This window comes from Temnothorax nylanderi, unplaced genomic scaffold (assembly GCF_030848795.1).
Source record: "Temnothorax nylanderi isolate EJ_2023f unplaced genomic scaffold, tnyl_v1.0 TNYL_tig0157_pilon, whole genome shotgun sequence".
Lineage (NCBI taxonomy): Eukaryota > Metazoa > Arthropoda > Insecta > Hymenoptera > Formicidae > Temnothorax > Temnothorax nylanderi.
This window is the reverse complement of record NW_027249219.1, coordinates 34,914-47,807: the sequence shown is the minus strand read 5'-3', so window position 1 is coordinate 47,807 and position 12,894 is coordinate 34,914. Positions and strand designations below refer to the sequence as shown.

The 12,894-nt window shown below is 39.2% G+C and overlaps 1 pseudogene; it reads left to right on the top strand.

Annotated features, from left to right (window-relative positions):
- Positions 1–1,460: 1,460 nt before the first annotated feature.
- On the top strand, positions 1,461–6,836 carry LOC139777653 (uncharacterized; annotated as a pseudogene).
- The last annotated feature ends 6,058 nt before the right edge of the window (positions 6,837–12,894 follow it).

The window sequence follows — 12,894 nt, the reverse complement described above, 5'->3', positions numbered from 1 at the left end:
CAAGTTACTGATACGGCCAGATCGAGTATATGGCTCTTGGCTTGCGCTACCCGTTCTTAGCGCTATCCAGGATCAACAGGAACAAGTTCCGTCTCGATGAGTGCCGTCGATGCGTGCGGCGTGCGTAGATAACCCATGTAAGCTAGATCTGTTGGCCATATTCCCAACTTTTGACCTCTCGTATCTTGAAAACTGGCCATTTTCGGACTTCGGGCCCATTGAAACTTTTGATCAGCATCACATAAACTACCGATTCCCAAAGTTTTAGCCAATTCAGTTGAACGGCTTTTTCCTATGGTTTTGTGCGGGGTCCTTTTTGTTACAAATTTTTTTATTATATTTTATCAAATAAATTCAACATTCTGTTTTTTTATATTTGCAGGTTAGATATATTATTGCTAGTTCAACTTTTATTTATATAATACTAGCTGGTTACCCGGGCTTCGCCCGGGAGTCGTTTTTCTTCAAACGACTTTATTTGTGTTTCAATATCCATAATCGAAAAAAATTCCTTTATCAGTTCGGATACCGATTCCCAAAAAGATCGGTAACAAAAAACTATACAGTTTATAGCACTCCCCGGGAAATTCTACCCCTGTTTTATATACAATTCTTTAAGATTCGGTCAATTATTTCCCGAAAAATTGAAAAAATTTCTGATACCGGTTTCCCAAAAAATCGGTAATGAAAAATTATACACTTTATGGCACTCCCCGGGAAATTCTACCCCTGTTTTATATACAATTCTTTAAGATTCGGTCAATTATTTCCCGAAAAATTGGAAAAATTTCGGATACCGGTTCCCAAAAAGATCGGTAGTGAAAAACTATACACTCTATAACACTCCCCGGAAAATTCTACCCCTATTTTATATACTTTTGGTAAAAATTCGGTCGAATAGTTTAAGAGTGTATAAAGAACATACATACATACATACATACATACATACATACATACATACATACATACATACATACATACAAACATTCTATTTTATATATATAGACTACAATGATATATTGATATACTATTATAATGCATATATACAGGGTGATTCGAAACTATCGTTTGTCCTTAAAATGTCGTATTCCTGACTTAATTTTGAGACGATTTTTCTTTTACCAAAACTTTGTCCGAAGCTTAGTTTTTGAGTTATTACAAGAAATAGTCAGCGAATCACGGAACGAGTACGGAAGGTAGGCCACGGTCTTACATACAGGTCTTGCGACTCTGGCAAATTTCAGTGGTGGGGGTGACTCAGATATTGAAGCAATTTTTAGTTGTTCGCATCGTCTAGACGTGTCGCTGCTATCGAGTGCCCCCGAGTGACATAACCTGTAAATTTCTCGTTTAACAGCGTCTCTCTGCTCTTCTCGTTAGCGTCGGTCGCGTAATTATATCTCGGAATCTCGGAATATACGTATAATTAGTGTTTAGTATTTTTGACAAATGTGTGAAAAATGGGGAGATCGTGCGTCGTATGCAAGTCGAGTTATAAGAACGCGACCAATAATTCGCTGTTCAAAATGCCGGCTGACTCCGAAATGTTAAAACTGTGGCAAGCTGCAATACCCGGTGAAATAGAGTTGAAGACGTCTCATTTCGTTTGCAAAACGCATTTCAAGACTAAGTACATGATCACAAAGTATGTGAAACGGGATGTTAACGGAAAAATCATTGCTGAAGTTAGTGATTCTCAGGAGATTCCTTTGCAACATGTCAAATTTGATTTTTATGTACTGTTCATTTTTGTTTTGAATAAATAATATTTATCTTTTCAGGTGCCATTTAAACATCCTCGGCTAGACAGTTCTGCTATTCCAACAATATTCGATGTCAATACATCGAATGAATCTTTGGCAGTGGCTTCAGTCGCAGAGTACGCAATGGATTCTTCCCCAATTCACCAAGAGACGCAATCATATGAGCTTCCTGTTTCGACTGCGCTGATCAACAATATGGGCGATCAATCAGAAATCGCAGGTAATGTGCAGTTCAAATTCTCCTTCAATCATATGGTCGGTATAATGTTACTCAAATCACTTTTTTCCATCATTAGCTGCAGATGATGTTTCCGTAGAAAGGCCATGGCTTACTTCTGCAACTCAACTCGCATCCACCGAAACGACAATTTCTCTGGACGGTCAACAGAGCTCCGAAACATCAGCTCCAGCACAAACGACAGTGCCAATGTCGGAGTTACCAGAGGATTTTATCTGTCAACTGTGATAGTCAACGAGGGTAAGTTAAGAATTATCGGAGTTTTTCTATTAACAAGATGCTTCTCGTTTTCTATTAACTTCTATCAAGATTCACGTTTGTACGCTCATATTCATGACGAGAGTAATCGCAAATGTACCAATACAAGAATAGGGATGCGCATTCGGTGATGCAAACTTTTTTGATTTATCATTTGTTTATTCCTGAGGTTGCTCGCCAAAGTTTATAAAGAATCTTGTATACCGTATATATAGGTTGAATGAAACAAAACGTATTGCAGGTAATACCCATCGCGTGGGTGGTGTGGAGGATAGGCAAAACTGCTCGGCTGTGATTCCTAAATCGTGGAGTGTTGGAGAATTGTCTGGCAAGAGTCTCTTGTTTTCACATGCTCGAGCACTGGTGAAAAATGGAGTAGAATCACCAGTGATTGAGAAGTGTGTGATTCTCCATGCCGACAAAACGCTAAGCTACCACGTCTATGGACACGTCGTCAATCCCGCAGAAGGAAAGCTTGCGGAAATTTTGGACAGCACCGGAGCATTGCCGCATATTTTGACAAATTTCGGAAAATTGAACCTATGCAGCGGAATAGGCGCCGTTAGTGTTTATCACTTGCAAGCGGACTCAGTGTTCAGAGACGGTCTTGAGAGATGGCACCAGAACGATTGTTCGCTAATCTAAAAAAAAAAAGAGATGTGACAACTGTTCGAAACTGCGAAAAGTCCAATTGCAGAAGGAGGCGCGATTCAAGAAGAGCAAAACACTGAATCGAGTTTTCAGCTCTTCAAACCCCGTGGAAAAGAAAAAATTGGAGGCAATGCGACGAAAAAAAAGTGTCGAAAGACGCAAGAAGAATCGAGCTAAAGCACGCGTAACATTGCTGCTGCAATCTTTGAACGAGACAAAAGATGAAATGTCGAAGATAAGTGCTGAAAGTCTCGAGAGAAAGTTTTCCGATTTAAAAGTTCCTGATTCTCAAAAAACTGTACTCCGAGAGATCGTTGAAGCCGCGACGAAGAAGGATGCAAAAGGCCGACGCTACACAGAACAGTGGATAATGTTGTGCATACTAATGAACATCCGCTCGCCGGCATATTACGAGTTTATGCGGAAAAATTACGTTCTGCCTTGCACACGCACGATTCGGAGCTATTTTTCATTGATAAATATGAAGTGCGGTTTCGATGAAAACTTCTCGCAGCTGCTGAAGAAGCATTTTGAGCGTAAAACTTCTCTGCAACGCTACGGTGTGATTTTGTTGGACGAAATCAATATAAGAAAATATGTGGCAGAGTGCTCGCGGAATTTGACGTACGTTGGCTTGACAGATTTCGGAAATGATGGGCCACAATCGACGAGCATCGACGATCAAGCAACTCATGGTTTGGTTCTCATGTTCCAACCGCTTGCCGACACGTACACACAGCCCATTGCTGTCTTCGCGTCAAAGAATCCCGTTAAAGGAGAGGAATTAGCAAAATTAGTTGTTAAAGCTATCATCTACCTCGAAGAAACCGGAGCAAAAATTCACGGAATTATTGCTGACGGCGCGTCAACGAATAAGAAAATGGGTGCTATATTGGGTGTCACGAGCTCCATCGACGATACGAAAACATGGTTTAGCCACCCTCTCGACAGCGACCGAAAAGTATTCGTCTTCTCCGATTCTCCTCATCTGATGAAGACTATTCGAAATCGGCTACACAATAAAAAACGACTGAGGGTAAGTTGCGAAATAAGTGAATTAAAAGACAAAGACGTAACCCTTTTGCCTGCTTCAAGTTTTTTTCTCGCCGCAGCGACGAGTCGCGAATTCGCAGCACATTTCTAATCGCGTTTTCATAAATCGTACAAGAGTTGCTGTAATTAATCTCAAAGAGTGCATCTCGATTGCATGTAAATAATAAAAACCTTTACGATTAGCCGACGAAATGTTATGCAGTCAATTTTTCCGTAGGTCAGTTCCACAAGTGATTACATCGAGTGGAAGTACTTCGTGGATTTGTTCAAACTGGATAGTCAGCACGTGGGAAATGCTAGAGCGTGTCCGAAAATCACGCAGAGACACGTTTCCCCCGACAATACGTCAAAAATGCGCGTTCGACTTGCGACACAGGTATTTTTATTTATATTACGACATTTGTGCGACGAAAAATTAGCAGCTTTCTTGACCGTGCACACGGCGAAAAGAACATCAATAAAAAGTTGGCCATTTCTTTATTTGTGATAACTGTGTGTTCAAATTTAGCGCGTTCTCGAAAATATCGACTCGCTAGTGACATCGACAGCAACGCGGCGACCGCGGCGCCGGAAGCCAAGGGCGCGCTGCCGATCGTCCTTTGGTTGTTACCGGTCCGCGCTTGCGACGCAACGATACGTGACGAGCCGCGTTCTGAGCCATTCGCTCAAGGTCCGTGGCACCGAAAGCACGTTTCGACCGTTACTCGATTTCATTAATCACTCGTGCGATTGCAAAGATACGTTGAGTTAATTGAGTAGGCACGATAAAGTGTGTTCAAACGAGATCAGTCGGATATTGAGAATAGTATCGCGAGTTGTGAATGAGAAGTTGACCAATCTGTAGCATTACGCATTCTTTACGAGGCATTCTGCCTCATGCCCACGCTACCGCGTGTGGTACGGTTCTAAAGCTCGCGATCGGATTGAATGCTGCGTGCGTGTGAAAGTCGTGCGTAGCACGAAGAGACAGTATTCCTGCCGCAACGAGAACATTCCGTATTACATGAGAGGGACGCATTACATGCGCACTTATTGCGAAGGAAGAGTATACGTGGACCAATACCAGGATTACATCCTTAACTATCGTCACATGCAACGATGGAGCTGCTTGCAACCACGTTAAGTACTTTTCATATTTCTTCCGAACTTTCGGATAAGCGTGAACCACGCAACTGCAGGCTTGTACAAGCCTTTCCGATATGCGTCGGATAACGCTGCTATAAGACAGTCGCTTTTCACGATCGTGAGATTAATTGGCCAAAGATCGACTTACACAACATTCACGCGTCGAATATTATCTTGCTAATCCTCAATGTGTTTTACTCGAGGCGCGTCTCTGAATAATTCAATTATATAACATTCAGTCTGAATTGCGGTGAACTACAATTACTTTGAAATTCGATACCTCATTGTTCAGCTCGAGAAGCATATCAAATTACATTTCCGTAAAAGGAATAAAGACTTTCCGACTAGGCATTAAAAGCCTTACAGTATTATATTGCGTTAGATTTAAGATTCATACGATTTATTATTCTCAGCATTGCGTTGCTTATTATTCAATTGAGTAGCTTTAAGTTTCCGTGCGTTTTACGTAAACAATTACACGTGTTTCATTGCATTTGCGGGATAATCATGACGTCACGACGTTCAGTGTTCTTTTGATAATATATTTGATAACGACATACTATTGTTTTGCGATTTGCGATCACGACACTCATAAAGTCGTACAGAAATTATTTTGCTTATATTTTAATTGCGCTAATATTTTATGTTCTTGTCGTATATGTGAATGGATATTTATGTTATTCTTTTATTGTGTCTTTGCTCATCAGGAGGAGCTTTTGTAAATATACTGAGATAACTAAATCCCTGTTGCTCGTTCACCTTAGTTACTTTTCACTGCACGTTTACATTGCATTTTAAACACTGTGCCAAGTTATTTGTTAAGGGCAACTTTACGCGATCCGAAACCTTTTTTATCCCCTGTTCACCTAATGATTTTTTTTATTACAGATTTTTAGCAATTCCGTTGCCGATGGCTTGGCATTTTACTTGTCTAAAAAATGTACGGTGCTTGATGGGTGTGAGGAGACAATCTCCTTTTGTAAGCGTATCAACGACATTTTCGACGCGCTAAACCGCAAATCTCCCAACGAAGGTCTTACGCCGGACACTAAAGACTACAAGGTAATCTAGTTGCCGAATAATTGAAACGCTAACATGACAAGGGATCATCTAATCATTTACAAAACATTAAGATTTATACATTTATATATATACGTATATCCATAATCATTCACAGATGTTAGAGGAGTCCCTGAAATGGCTGAATCGGTGGGAATGGGCGGTACGGAAAGGTGACATAACGGAAGACGAATTTTTGACCCGAGAAACAGCACAAGGTTTGCGAGTATCCCTTCAATCCACGATGGAGTTGTGTCGCTACCTTATCGACAAATTCGATTTTCAATACTTGCTAACGGGAAAAGTCAACCAGGATAACTTGGAAGTAATTAGACAACAATATTTCTCATGTATTTTTTCCGAAAATATTTTTGACGCGTTTTTCACTTTTCTAGAAATTTTTCAGCACCATACGCCAAGCAGCGGGATGCAATGACCATCCAAACTGTCCAACGTTCTTGCAACTGTACAAATTGCTCTCGGTGTACAGCATAATCAAGCCGCCGAAGCATGGGAATTGCACAGTTTCGGACGAGGCATCGCCGCAAATTCTCGTGACATTGAGCGAGCTAAAATATCTGTATGGACAAAACGATGAGGCGAAGAGTGCAAAGTACCGTCGAGAGATTCAACAAAAGTTGGACTTTGGAGCACGAGAATTGGGATGCCGACGACATCATCGAGTATAACCCCGATTTCGACTACTCTCTTTCCCCAACCCTCGATTGTATTATATATTACTTAAAGAGAGAAAACTCAGTCTATCTCTCTCACATGGAGGAGCACTCGATAGCTGCGCCTCTTTCGGTCGGACGCTGAACTATCTAACGTGTCTTCGAGAAGTGAGTCGCCCCCATGGGAGTTGCAAGACCTGTATGTAAGACTGTGAGGTAGGCAGGGGCGGCGCGACTCACCGTCCGACGCGGATGACTATGTGGGGTGCTCGCTGCGATCAGTGCTCGGTGCTTGCTACAAGCGATGGATGTACGCGTACACACACACGCACGCACGCACGCACGCACGCACGCACGCACGCACGCACGCACGCACGCACACACACACAATTACTCACTCATTCATTCTTACCTTGCAGAGATTCGATGTCTTCATACTGCTGATGAATATTTGCTTCATGACCGTTGATATCAATGAGACGTTTCCATGTGCGAGAGACACACCGAGTAATAAGCGAGAAGTTTTTTCTTTGACAAATTGTATCACGTATCGACACTTTCACGGATTTACTCACGCACTTGACCGATAAGATTAATAAACAAATCTACCGGTTTATCACTGTTAATTACTACCGATTAATCGTTCGATGACTGAGAATTACTCGAAGAAAGAAACACATTACGCACAATCACATCACAGTAAAAGGAAAACTTCTACTTGATTACATTACAGTAATTAAGTAGAAGTTTTCCTATTTTTATTAATTGTATCACGTAATCAACACTTTTACGAATTTACTCGCGCACTCGATCAAGAACAATTATAACGGTTAATGCAATTAATTACTACCGATTAATTAATTATTAAAATCACTTTAAGAAAAAAACGCGTTAAATACTTAACTGCACAGCGCACGTTAAGCCTATTACGTGTAGTATTACTGCGAATACAAGATGTTCCACGTAGAAATGTGTTGGTCGCCTTGAAAAGAGCGGATTATCTTTGGTCGCTCTGAGAAGAGCGGATTGGTTTGAAGTCGGAAAAATTTTATAACAGGTGCTCAAAATGACCACCATCCATTCTCGCAAGCTCTCATGCGTTTTAATAAATTTCTTTCGACGTTCTCCATCATTTCTTCGTCGATGGCCCAAATAGCATGTCGCAATCTTGTATCTAAATCGTCGACATCCTGGGAAAGCGTTTTATAAACTTTTTCCTTACAATATCCCCATAAAAAAAAAATCTAAAGGATTGAGATCCGGAGATCTTGTGGGCCAACATATCGGACCGTACCGACCCATCCAGCGTCCAGGAAAGTGCTCATTCAAGTAATTGGTAACAATTCTGGCGTTGTGTGGCCCAGCACCGTCTTGTTGAAACACAATCTTGTTTCTCTCCAATAATGGAACTTCTTCTAAGAAATCTGGTAGATTATCTCTTAAAAGTTTCACGTATGTTTGGCCAGTTAAAATATCCGGAAGAACAATCGGACCAAGTATTTGAGTTCCCATTATTCCAGCCCACAGATTTATCTTCCAGCGAGTTTGGAAGCTTCTGGGTCGCGTAACTGTGGGATTTTCATCGCTCCAAAAATGCATATTATGCGAATTAAAATGTCCTTCTCGTGTGAATAATGATTCATCGCTGAATATCACACGAGAAGAGAATCTGGGATCTCTTTTCTCAGAAAATCTTCGCAGAACGTTCTTCTTGCATGATGATCTCCTGGTTCCAAATGTTGCACGCGTGTGTAGTGAAATGCGTGCAACTTTTCTTCTTTGAGTACTCTTTGTACAGTTCCATAGGATAGATTGTGTTCTCGAGCAACCACCCGAATACTCGTTTCAGGATTATGCTCGAAAGCACGTACAACTTGCTCCATGCCCCGCAAATTTCTCGCCTCGCGATCTCTCCCAGTGTCGTGCATGTTCGGAAGGACATTGCCAGTCTCGTATAATCTTTGAGCTGCTCGAAGTATGACGGGAGCCGACGGATGTCTTGCTCGATTTGGATATAATTCGGCGTACCGTCTTGCAGCTACGTAATACTGCCCATGACACTCGCCAAGTGCCATCAGCATGTCGTAATATTCTTCGTTTGTGTATCGTACTGCCATATCGTCCTCTTAACGCTTCTAATAATCGAGGGATTATTGATTTCAGTGTCGATCGCTTCATCCTATTTATGCGATCTTCGCGGGGGTCGGTATCCCCTCCCCGCGACCCGCGACAAATAGCGAGTTTCATGCGTCGCGTGTGCGCCGCGTGGACTCACATGAAATAGCTTGCAGAATGACTGCAAATTTTTGGATTAATTCCTTATTTAATCCAGTAATATTCGCTGTTATGTCCACTTCGGAAAAGAATCGTCTGGCCGTGTTTCCATCATTGGAAACACGGATTAAATAAATAAGGAATTAATCCAAAAATTTGCAGTCATTCTGCAAGCTATTTCATGTGGAGAAGCAGTAGATGCTAAGAAATTTGGCAAGTATGCGTTAGAAACAGCAAGACTGTTTGTTGATAATTACAATTGGTATTACATGCCTTCATCTATACATAAACTCCTCATACACGGAGAAAAAATCATAAGAAATTTTACAATTCCTATAGGTCAACTATCCGAAGAGGCAAGTGAAGCTCGCAATAAAGAGTTTAGAAAGTACAGAGAAATGCATTCACGAAAAATTAATAGAATAGCCACAAACGAAGATGTTTCACATCACCTCCTAGTTTCTTCTGATCCTGTTATTTCAAGCCTACGACCCAATCTAACAAAAAAGAAAGAACAAGAACTATTTGCAGAAACGCTACAACTTTTAAAGTAATCCTTTTATTTTACATCCACGCACGCATGACTGCGCGCGCAAACACACACACACACACACGAGATGCAAATCCGACTGTGCAACCTCCACATGGTGCATCTTGGGTAGGTACAAAGTACCTAGCAAATGCCAGCGGTAAAACCTCACAATAATTGTGTTGAAATTTCCTATACAATAACTTAATTAAAATACGTGTTTCGCTTAGACAATTTTACATATATTTTGCAAAGCTGCACCTAGCAGCAGTTCATTCTTCTTTGAGCTTGTAGTACAATGTTTACTGTATGTACTTCACCCATTAAAAATGCTATCAATCTTAAACATTTTTTTAAAACTCAATGACAAATTAAATAACGTGTACTTTTTACCATTAATCAGATATTATTCTGGAAAATATTCCAGAAAAGCTATAAAATTGTTTTTACGATCATTTTTGTATATTTAAATATGTACTATACCATAAGAAAAATCTTTATTGGATCGTGAAAACCGTATGAAAATAGAGCGATCTAAAAACTTGACGCGAAAATATAAAAAAATTATATGTATCAGGTTGATCTATATTGCAGTAAATTTGTATGGAAATTATGGAAATGTTACAAATTATTAAAGTTATTACAATAATCTACAACTAATTTACTATTAGAATTTACAATCAGAAGTGGTAATTTCGACAAATGAGTTTTTTTTATCTATGTGTCCGCTATTTCTTACGCGTCAATCCACTGTGCGCCTCCTGGCTAGTACTAAAGCAGCCCGCAACTTTTATTTGACTTTGGTTATGTTTTGAAACTCATAAAAACCATCTCGTGTTTCAATTTTGACAACAAAATTAGAAAGTAAAGCAATTTCAAATTTTAACATAAAAATGGCAATAACTCGAAAACAACGCATTTTCGGACCTATGTTAGTATCAACTTTGTTTGGAAAATCGGTCTGGATCGGTGAAATAAGGTGTTCACTCACTTGACTACAGCTTTCTTCTCTTGAACTAATATATATTTATTGAGTTATACCTAATTACCTCCATGATTCACATGGATACAAGTATACTCGTGATCAGCTGTGTATCGTCCATGCTTAGGCTTTTATGGTTCGATACGTTCTACCCAGTTCAGCACCGCGCTCGCTAGTCGAGCGACACGCACTCACTCACTCTCGCGCATACAGCGAAGCACATCAGCTGATCACGTGTAGCGGAGAAATTACTCAAATTCCAACACACCTCCTTAATTTATACGCTACACAATCTTCTACTCGCAATACCTTTTATTTGATAATACAAAAATTCCATATCTTAAAATTTTTAATTTTTACTTCTCTGGTTTAGAAGTCTGATTCAAATCAAAATTAACGTTTTTTAAATTTCGACAAAATTAAATTCAAATAATTCTTAATAAATTTCTAAATTTCTCAAACTTAACTCTGCCTAGAGCTTTTGTCAAAATATCTGCCAGATTTGACTCTGAATCTACTTTCAAGATTTCTATAACACCTTGCTCATAACTCTCGTTAACAAAATGATGATGTACTTCGATATATTTTGAATTTTTTGTTAAGTTTCCAAATTTTGCTATCGCAATTGCACCTGAGTTGTCCTCAAATATTTTGATCGGTTTTTCAATTTTTACTTTAAAATCAATCAATAAATTTTTTACTACTTTAATCTCACTTACAAGTTCAGACAACGCTACATATTCAGCGGCGGTGGAGGATTTCGTTACACTGCCCTGTTTTCGGGATTTCTAATATATTACGTTTCCAGATAATCTAATGACATAGCCTGTTGTCGACTTACGATCTAACTTATCGCCTGCCCAGTCAGCATCCACAAAACAGTCTAGAATTTCTGCCTTTAAATCTCTTCTATAAGTTAGTTTCAAGTCTTTTGTCGAATACAAATATTTCAATATTTTTAATGCATATTTATAATGCGTCTCATCATAACTATTTTGAAATCTACTGAGATAGTTTACACTATAACTTATCTCGGGTCTCGTGCCTGTACTTATATACAGCAACGCTCCAATTATATTTCTATATTTTATATTCTCGGGTACTGACTGCGCGGGTTCAACGCTCAAATTTTGCTCCATTGGAGTCTGGTACAATTTTGCGTGTTCTAAATTATACTTAACTGCTAGTGACTCGATATATTCACTTTGGTCTAGTGTCATCTCACCATTCTTTTGATCATATTTTATTCTTATGCCTAAATATTTTTCTACTTTTCCTAAATCTTTCATGGAAAATCTTTTTGACAAACCCTTTTTTATTTCATCAATTCTTTTCTTATTTTTCCCACAAATCAAGAGATCATCAACAAATAATATTATAAAGATTGTTCCATCCTCACTAATATACAAGTCTTATTTTTATTTAAGCAAAACATCTCTCTATTCATTGCTTCTAGTCATAATTTACTTTCGTCGCTATTTACCGCTTCAGCGTACGTTAGTGGATTTTTCGCACTTACTACATGAACATATGCAATTTTTGTTTCAATTGGATTTCCGTATCTCTCGGGTTTTTTCCTATCCCGCTTTGACCGTCTCGATTCATCATCTAAATAGTCTAAATCATCACTTCGATCCGAACTGTTACTTAGCTTTCTAGTATCTCTCTGACTATTAACATTAAGCCGATTGTTATTAACAATTTCTCTCTGAACCTTTTCTTCCTCGGAATTTTCTATTTCGCTATTTTCAAAATTTTCATCAAATTTATTCTCGGACTCACTATCATGTATCTCTGGATCACTAAAACCTACTAGATTTTCTTCATTTTCAACAATTTCTACATTTCGTGTTTTTATAATTTTATTATCAACCAGGATTCTGTATCCATTTCCTTCATAACCTACTAAAATTCCTACATCTGCTTTCCGATCCCATTTTGAATCTCTCTTAACCTCGGGAACTCGGGCAAAAACTTTGCTTCCATACACCTTTAAATTTTTAATATTCGGTTTTTCGTTGAGTAAAATCTCAAATGGCGTTTTGTTTTTTATAGTATTTGTAATAGTTCTATTTCTTAAATACGCGGCTGTTTTAATAACTTCTGGCCAATACTTTCTCGGTAAATTTGACTCTTGTAAAAGACATCGTGCGGAATTCATTATAGATCGGTTGTACCGCTCTGCTGTTCCGTTCAGCTGATGCGTGTACGGTGGACAAGTATCTAGAATTATCCCTTTTTCATGTAAAATTTTATTCATATCATTATTAATAAATTCCCGCCCGTTA